The sequence below is a fragment of the Tachysurus fulvidraco genome, chromosome 1, assembly GCF_022655615.1.
Source record: "Tachysurus fulvidraco isolate hzauxx_2018 chromosome 1, HZAU_PFXX_2.0, whole genome shotgun sequence".
Lineage (NCBI taxonomy): Eukaryota > Metazoa > Chordata > Actinopteri > Siluriformes > Bagridae > Tachysurus > Tachysurus fulvidraco.
In genome coordinates, this window is record NC_062518.1 from 37058848 (window position 1) to 37066347 (window position 7500).

Consider the following 7500-nt stretch of genomic DNA (forward strand, 5'->3'; position numbering starts at 1 on the left):
TATATTTCATATATATTTACACTTGCATGTTTAATACAATTTTGTTGTACAGTATGGCTATCCAATCCTCTTATTTCATACTGAAATGTTTCTCATATTTTACCGAGCTAAATCTTTTATATCGTCCTATTTGACCTTTCCGAAGGTGAGAAATAAATCACAATAATACTCAACACCGGAGCATTACCTTACCCAATCATTACCTTACCCAACATGTAAACAGTATGTAAACGGACATCTATTAAAGCGATTTTCCCAGTGTAAAAAATTAAAAATGTGTTTTGAGGATATGTATTAAAATACATATGATATTTCATATAAAATTGCCTGAGGCCAGACCAATGTGGACCAGAAACAACATGTCTTTATGGGTATATTTTAGTCTGGTCCAATAATGAACGAATAATCCATCATCCATGAACGTGTAATTCATGAATGTCTATGATCTGTTGGTCTTCACTAGGTAACCAAATGTGTGTATGTACAGAGAAGTAAAGGCAAAATTTTGTTCCAGATTTATATATCCACATATATATATATAATGCTTATCAAATTTCTTTCTAAAGGACACCTAAAATCAGTCTTATTCAAATGCAGCTCAATAATCCATTTCCCCAAAATTTCTGCCATTTATTAGCACAATGTTGGAGATCACTGCAGCAGATTCAGGGAACAGAGATTCCTTGCACATGCATAGGTAAGCAATTTGTTACTGTTTTAATTCAAGGGCTGATCTTCTGCCCACTATATTAATATATTTTCTAGACCATGTCCTGATCCGATATCCGATATCATCCTCTCTTTGTCTCCCTAGTCAAGGGAAACAAAGTAGTATCTGTGAAGATTCAACATTCCTCTAAAGTGAAACGTCAACCTAGTGAAGGTAATTTATTTATCCCATATTTTGTTTTTATTTTTTATATCAAAGTTAATTTGTATGACATTCATTCTGATTTATAATCGCTGTGTGTATTTTGGAATTCACCCAGGTGACAGGAGACCAGATAGGAAGACCAGTGACCATCCACTTTTCAGCGTTTCCATCCCTGTTTAAATACCACACTCTCATTTCAAAGGAGTATATTCGGGGGGAAACAAACTGTGTAATTGTGTATCTCTGCTTAATGTATAACATGCAACTTAATCTTTTTGAGGATATATTATGGAGCTGATCAAATAATTATCTAGGCACTGTCATTTTCATATATTTTGCTGTCCTTTATATAACATAGGTTTAAATATATTTCCATGTGTTTACTTGGATTTAAATATGTTGGGCTATAATTACAGATGTTTTGATTAAACCTATGATAAATGCCAAATTTTCTTCACGGCTATCTCCTTTTGTCTTAACTTCCTAAACAGGATGTAGAGAAACACTGATAAAATGATTATGGAGTTAATGGTTGTTTTTGTCTGATTCAATACACCACCATGGCATTCAACAATGCCATGTTTCTTGTTTCCACAAGTTTGTCTCGATATGGTTGAAAAGACTGTTTCAGAACCAGGGCATTTCTCTCATGCATGATGATTTCTATCTGAAAGCGTTATCAGCACAGCTCCTGGAGGGTCATGACATTCCACTGTGTGAAGATGAGGAAGCACAATGACTCCATGGCTGTTTAGCCATGTTTATTGTTAGTCGTTAAGAATTCAGAACGGCTTTATGGAAGAAGTCCAAAAGTCCATTAAAACTTAATGAAGTGTAAAAAAAGGATCAAACCCCTTTCCACTCCATGTAGGCCATATATAGAAATTAAGCTGGAAGGGCAACTCATTTTAAATTCACTACCATGAACAACTTTGCATATGTAAATCTAAGAGCTGGGCTGTGCATTTTTTCTGTCAAGGTTCTTTGAAAAGTCTGTCATATATTATACCAGATATGAGATGGGACATGTTTTAACATAACATTGACGTGTGTGAATGCAGTTTTCTTGAGCTGTTTAAGGATTTTAACTCTTTCCTCTCCAACCAGAAATCTAACACATATTGTAAACAGATCAAGCATATTGATTACAGACAAATATACAAACATTTAACTTTGAGTGCTTTTACACCTTCTCTGAAAATCCCTTTTTCAAGACACAGTAAAAGCAAAAAACCTGCTGAATGTTAGAACTGCTAGATCTGCTGGATTGCAATCTGGTGCAATCTGAATCCAAGCGACTCAGGTTGCTCTCTCCCATGTCATAAAGGCTGTTATAGCAAATCTCTTAATCATCATATTCATGGAAAAGGAAATATTCATTCCCCCAGATTGCCAACAGCCTTAAACAGTCAGATTTCATCTAAGTACAGCTAGGTTTCATATTTATATTTATTTGCTTTGGGGAAATGCTTGAAGTTTCCCTAAATAAAAAAAAAAAAGACTTGCTCAGCAAATAAGTATAAACCCTGAGCTGACACATCATGCTAGGTATCTGTTTACTGTTTATAGTATACAGGGCTCTTAAGTTTTGAAGACAGACAAGAGTGACATATTTTAAATACACCCCACCCCCCACCCCCCGCTTTTTTTATTGGTTGTTGCCCCCGCTTTTTTTATTGGTTGTTGCGTTAAATCTTACCCTGATACAATAGTGCTATTTTCTGATTGGCTATTGTGTAGCCTCTTTTTTTGATTGGCTGGTAAGTGTCAGGCTCGACTAGGAGCTCCAGGGGAGACGCGCTTGATTCCTGCCCGGTTCCATAGAGACAGCGGTGCGGACTGATACATTTTGGGTGCTGCGGCATAATATATGATAAGTAGTACGTTTTACTGCGTGACAAATACAATGTGTGGCGTGAGAGCGTGACAAAAGACCAAAATGAGTGACTGTCACGCTCAATGCGTCACACTTGATAGCCCTGATAGTAAGCATAGATCACACGATCACACTCTCTGTTGTGAGAAGGGAAAATTTTCTACTAAAAAGGTACAATGCGTACTGTATTGAGGACATTTGAAGCTGAATATTAGTGAAGGTAGAAAGACTCCCTGTAGAATTGACAATGGTACCGTCTCAGCCTGGACCAGTTTTTGGTGGTCAGTGGAGCGAGTATGAGTACTCTATCTCTTCTTATATAGACATAAACTTGGAAACTTTCACAAAACCGTCTATGCTGATGTTGTGCTTATACTGTAGCTGTGTATCTATGAGTAGGTCGATTTGCTCTCTGGTGTTTGTCTGTGTTTGCATGCAAGACAAGCAGAGCTGTAGGAGGATGTGTTTGTTTCCCTCTGCTGGACTGTGCGAGCTGTGCGCCTACAGTGTCCCTCGCTAAACGCTATGGCATAGAGGTAACACACACTTGCACACACTCACTGATACTGATCACTATTTATGTGCATGTACATGTACATGTACGTACATATTTACGGTCACCAGAAATATACTTACCAGAAAAAACATCCAGATGTTACTAGAGGCCAGATCAGATATACAGTCAGTTTCTAAATATTTGTCCTTCGTTCCATTAAAAAAAAACAAAATCTGATAAGCATCTTCATGCAGTGTACTATCTAGTGAAAAGTAGACAGATGTGTGATGTTGACGGTTAGAGACCAAGGGCTGATAAGAGCACGTCAAGCATCTCTAACCTCAACAGAGCAACACAATTTCAATGAGCAGTAGGATGGGGGTTTGAGGATAAGGTCAGCCAAGGGCCAGATCACAAACACACACACACACACACACACACACACACACACACACACACACACACACACACACACACACACACACACACACACAGGCTGTCCGTAAACTACTAGGATAAACACACACACACACACACACACACACACACAGGCTGTCCTGCTCATTCTACTTGAGCCTGTTTTCATCCTTTCTAATATTTGTTGCTTCCTAAGGGCATAAAGTGCTAATCTTTTTAGTAGTATCAGACCTGCTGTTTGTCCTGTCCTGGCGTACAGCTGCCATCTGCATGGACTAGCTCATCCTCCTTTTATACATCAGCATTTCATCTTAATTAGCCTTATTTGACTTAAAACGGATTGGAGTTGGATGAAGATACAAATTCACTTAATTTTGTATGAACCACTTTTTTTGTGTGTGTGTGTAGACGCTCACGCTCATGCTTTCATGTACCAGGTATAGTCTCTTTGCCTCTTTCTAAACCCTGACCAAGATAAAGTGTTTCCTCACCAGAGGAACTCATTACTTTATTTAGCTGAGAATAAAGATGTTGGCATGTAGACAAGATACATACAGTACAGTATAGAGGGATTCAACTTCAGAAAGAGTTCTCATGTCCAGTGACAAGACCCTTCAACAGAAATGGACAAAGTATTAATGACATCACTGATGCATTTGTTCTTATGGGACGAAAAACTGAGGAAACACAAGGAGAAGGTGCTCATAAACACTCTCAGAACTTTGAAGCCTCATGGACTGGATGCCATGTTTTGACAAACTATTCATGCGTTTTGAGTGTTTACTTGTTCAGCTGATGAAGGAATTTTGTCTGAAATGTCCTATTTCTCTAGAAACTTTCTGCTTGCACTTCACTAAACGTTTATTACATCTCCAGCATTTAATGGTCATTGTTTAAGCACACTTTGACTCATGACACAATGGTTTGCCAATAATTACAAACTAAAGGTTCTTAAAGATCAACACACACTTTTTACCTATTTATTTATTTATTTATTGCCATCTGTGTTTAAACCTATTAAAATTTAAATTGTACAAATGTGTCTATAAACCATCTTTAAAGACATATCATTAGACGTGGGGACAAAAAAGTTTTACATAAAGCTTCACCATATCAGTCATTATGTTTTTTTCCACCACTAGTTCTAATGCATGAGCTGTTATTATATAAGCAATATGATCTATAATATACTGGTGCAGTTGTGGCTCAAGCAGTTAAGGTTCTGGGTTGTTGATCAGAGGATCAGGGTTTAAGCCTCAGCACTGCCAAGCTGCCACTGTTGGGCCCTTGATCAAGGCCCCTAACCCTCTCTGCTCCAGAGGTGCTGAATCATAGCTGACCCTGAGCTCTGACCCCAACCTCCAAAGTTGGCATAGACAACGAATGAATTTCGCTGTGCTGTAATGTGTATGTGATAAAATAAAGGCTTCTATTCTATAGGTATTAGAACTAGCACAATAATAATTACACAGAATATTATTGTCACAGAACCTTCTGATTGTCAACACCTCAAATCATTACATTGAATCAGATATACAGTACACACACACTGTTTAACTATGACAACCACCAAATATTTTTAAAAAATTGTGTTGTTGTTTTTTTTGTGTGCCAACTGTTTCTAAATCATGAAATCAGACTGAAAACTTTATGCACTAGATTCATGTGTCAGATACCGGTAGTGTTACATTTGTTGACACAAGACATATTTACCACAATTGACCTCCCACTTTTGCCCTTTACATGTCATTACCCTCCCACTTCCTCTCCCTCCCTCTCTGCTTCTTCCTTTGTCTCTTACTCTTACTCTTCCTGTTTCTTTTAATACAGTGTATACAGCGATTGTTTCTATGGCTGCTGTTGTTATCCTCCAGCTGCACTGTACTTCATCATGCTCTTCTTCCCCATCTAAAAAATGGTGTGTGCCACTCTACCGTCTGTTTAACCCTTACCTAATGTAGAGCACAATCACACAAACACCTCACTCGTAGAAGTCCCCAGATCTGAGTTTAATCATTGAAGCAGAAACTAAGAAGCTGGTGAAGGTATGGTCTGGTGACTTAGACCTGGTCTGTCCAGTTTGTCTGAATAGAAAATGTGTCACACTAAATAAACTCGGAGGGCTTTTCAGAGTCCAAAACTGTGCACAATTTATTCTCATGAAAACTAAATTCTTTTGAAGAATCCTGTCTTGTTGTGTATGTCAAAGTTGTGACTGTGCCAAACAAACTTTTGGTGTTACAAATGTATGTTTTTTTTTTTTTTTTATCGATTCATTTTTACTTCTGTTCCATTTACTCTTCCTTTGTATTTGTTTTGTATCTGTTGTATATGTATGAATACTTGAGCTCTGTATGTCTTAATCCTAAAATGAGTTGTAGAACCGTGACAGACTTTTAAAAAAACGTATACTGACTTTTTTTTTAAAAAAAAAGATTTTAATAGTTTTACTATAAATATTTCCTAAGCATTGTCTTACAGTACATACATACTACTGATTTTGTGTTATTGAAAACACAACATGGTTATTTTTTTATCAGCTAAAAGTTATATTTAATGTCTGCACAACAAGCTACAGCTTGTTAAAAAATCGAACAGCACAAATTGTATGCCCTGAAGACTTTCCCCACACAGAAAAACCTAAAAAGCTTCACGTCAAAAGCAGACACTAATTGTAGCATTCTTTCAGAAATGTTAAATAAACCTGAGCAAGGTTAAATTAGAAGGTTTCAAAAATATTTTCATGGTTTGCCTCATATCATGTGGAATATCTAAATATCTAATACAATTATGATTATATGATACAATTTAAAACAATACAATTAAGTTAACCAAGACCTTTAGACAAAACAAATCCACTAATTCAACATACACACACACTTTATTAGGAATACCTGGACACCTACATATTAATGCAATCAGTCAACTCAATGCAATTTTATTTGTTTAGACACTGCCACAAAGCATATGCATGAAATCCACCCGATCCAGGTTAAGACCTTCAGCTGATATTCACATCAAACAGAGAAAATGTGAATACAGTGGCTTTAGCAGTGATATCATTGTTGGTGCCATTTGGGCTGGCTTGAGTATTTAATAAACTGCTGATCTCCTGGAATTTTCAACACTCCAGAGGAAACACAGAACAGTGCAAAAAAAATGTAAAACCTTTTATTTATCAAAGATTTCAAAGAAAAATGTCCAGAAAGCCAAGGTGACAGAAAGCCTACATTAACTCCAATAAACACACTTTAGAAGCATGAACCGGAACCTTATGGCAGATTGATGACAACAGCAGGACACCATGTCAGCTTTCATTCCTGTCAGTCAAGAACAGGGATCTAAGGCTAGAGTCAGCACAGACTCGGACAAACTGGATGAACCAGCCTGGTCTATATACAGTACAGTATGTTTACATTTACACTATTTGAAAGACACCCTTATTTAGAGAGTCTTACATTTGTTGCACTTAGGCAATGCAGCAGTTGAGGGTTAAGGAATTTGGTCAAGGACCCAGCTATTGTAGACTAGTGATCCTGGGAGGTTACTCACATCCTCCTGAGCAGGAATCCTTTAACCACTGAGTCATTTAACCACTGAGCTATCACCTTACTTTATACTATATAGTCAGAAAAGAAAAGTTCTACAATCAAAATAAATAAATAGAGGAAAGGGTATTTAATCAAGGACGTAGAACATGTGTTAAAAAAAATCTGTGCTTAAAAAGATTCATTATCAAGATTTTGTCTGAACCCTAATCAGATCATTATGTAAATGTATTCTTAAGCAAAATTCAGGCCAAACAAGAATGGAAAGAAACAACTTTTATACCAGATA